This window comes from Schistocerca cancellata, chromosome 12 (assembly GCF_023864275.1).
Source record: "Schistocerca cancellata isolate TAMUIC-IGC-003103 chromosome 12, iqSchCanc2.1, whole genome shotgun sequence".
Lineage (NCBI taxonomy): Eukaryota > Metazoa > Arthropoda > Insecta > Orthoptera > Acrididae > Schistocerca > Schistocerca cancellata.
The window spans coordinates 52,467,090-52,469,584 of NC_064637.1; positions in this window are offsets into that span (position 1 = coordinate 52,467,090).

The window sequence follows — 2,495 nt, forward strand, 5'->3', positions numbered from 1 at the left end:
GAATAACGGTCATATTTTCACTCTGCTCACTACGGTTCTGCGCCTCACATTCCAAAAAATTGTAAATGAACCACATTAATACACCACTGCTCACTTATAGGTCATTGTGGCCAATGGAAAAATTGAGAGATAATGTCATTCACTGCTGACTACACAGTTGCGCGCCTTACCGATCTACATCTAACGGTTATAATTAAACTTTCCCTATTTAACACATTATAACACGGAATCTAATTACCGCAGGAGTACCAAAATTGGTAGCATTAATGTCCAGAATATGGGGTGCACGTTTTCCATGTGTCACAGTGCCACCATCCAGTTCCAACTATGGCCACCATGTGCCATCATCAGTCATCGTGGTTCACAGTCTCACACACTTGACGAGTTACAGACCACTTGTTGATGTGTCAACATGACCTTGGACAAAAGGAGCAGGGCGTTATTGGTGAAGCACTGTTATCAAAACAACAGCAATGCTGCAGCTGCACTTCGACAATATCGCCGGCTGAAAGGATTATGGAAGGGTCCTCTTCCTCCACCTGTTGTGCGGAGCACGATGAAGAAGTTCGAATCAACTGCAGAACTGGGTCCTGCTGCCTTGATCCCCCTCACCCCCAGGTTGCTCCACTCCTCTCCAACCCCCACCCTCTGCCACGTCTTCACTGTTTCGTCCCCCCCCCCCCGCCACCCTCCATCTCTGCACCCTTCAACTCCTTTCCCAAGGTGGCTTCTGTCAACTCCCCCTCCCGAATGATTTCCTCTCTCCCTCCATTTAACCCTACTATCCACTCTGATCCTCATCCCCCTCCTTTCCTTTGCCATTTTCCTGGGATCTCTCTTCCCCTCCCCCCTCTCCATCCCGTTTTTTCACCTACCCTCTCTCTGCCTCTCTTCTCTCCACCGAGACCTTTTGTGTTTTCCTTCCTCTGCTTTTCCCCATTCTCTTTCAGGTCTGCCCTGCTCCCCCCTTCATCGTCCCCCAACCCCGCCTTTCGTTTTTCTTCTCTTCCCCCCTTTTTCTTCCCCCTCATGTGTCCAGAACCCCCCTCCCATCTACCCTTGCCTGTGATGTGTCATCTTCGTACCGACCTTTTAGTGCAGTGTTCCCAGTGATTGTTGAGTGTTGTGTGTCTTTTCCAAAGTGTTGCAAATGGACATCACGCCGTCACAGGGTGCAATCTTTTATATCTCTTGCAAACAGAATCCAGACTGTGGCCGTTATTTTTTAATTGTCTGTCAACTTTTTCCCTGTCTGCTTCCTGTATATTTTATTATAATCGCCCACCTATAGTTTTATGTTTTAACTTTCCATAATTTTCCGCCATTTTACATTTTACGTCACTGTTTTATCGCTTGTTTTTATTGTTTCTTATCTTCTTCTGTCTTAAGAATGCAGGCTGAAGAGCGGCGTACTAAGCTGCTGCCAGCCCGCCCCCTTCGGGGGCGTCAAATTCCAATAGAGGAAAAAAAAAAAACAGAACTGGGCGTCGCTCTGGGAAGAGGCCGATGACAGGTTGCACCACAGGTGGTTGATGAAATCGCTGTTGCTATGGCAGACAACGTTGCGCGCAATTCCATATCTTCAGGCAGTGCGCGTGCTGTGTCATGACAGTTGAACATCCTGTTGTTCACTGTACAGAAGGTGCTTCGAACTGCTCTCAAATGGTATCGATACAAGATCCATATCGGACAGCAGCTTGCACCACAGGATGCTCAACAACTGGTCGATTTAGCTCTTCACCTTCTCGCAAGTATTGAAGTTGATGAGGGCTCGCACTGGACTCTCCTATGGACAGACGAAAGTCATTTTCGTCAAACGGGTGAGGTGAACACACAGGAGTGTGGAGGTCCTCTGTATGGTGAACCTGTCACTGTATGGTGTGCCTTCGTGGCTACTTTCATCATTGGCCCTCTTTTTTGTTGAACAGGTTGATGCTCAAGGACCAAACACATGCTGTTTCACTGGCCAGCATTACTGCGATATGCAGTTTTCATGTAAGAAGGGACCCCACCACACATCGCTCGTCAAGTTCGCCTGCTTCTCCTAAACACATGTGGAGACGATCGAATTATCAGCCGACCGTTTCCAAATGCTTGGCCTGCAGGATCACCTGGTTGTGGGGCTACCTGAAGGACAGGGTTTACCAGAGGAACACTCACAAATATGCTGATTGAAGCACAGCATACCTGCAGATGTGCTTTGCTCTGCTGTTGAGAATGAAATCCTGCTCTTTCAGACCCTTCTGGACACTGATGGGTGTCGTACTGAGTCCCTTTCGTAGCAGTAATGGTACCGACATGACAATCACAAAGGAATTTACATGTTTTACCTACTTTTCTGCATAGTCACCGATGTTCTCAACACATTTCTCCCATCGTGGTACCAGTTTCAATGTGCACTGTTCGTAGAAGTCCGCATTAATGTTTTGACGTTCGTCGTGACGCAACCGAAGTTTTAATGTAAGTTGCAGCATTCACAGTGGACCTATGTTCAG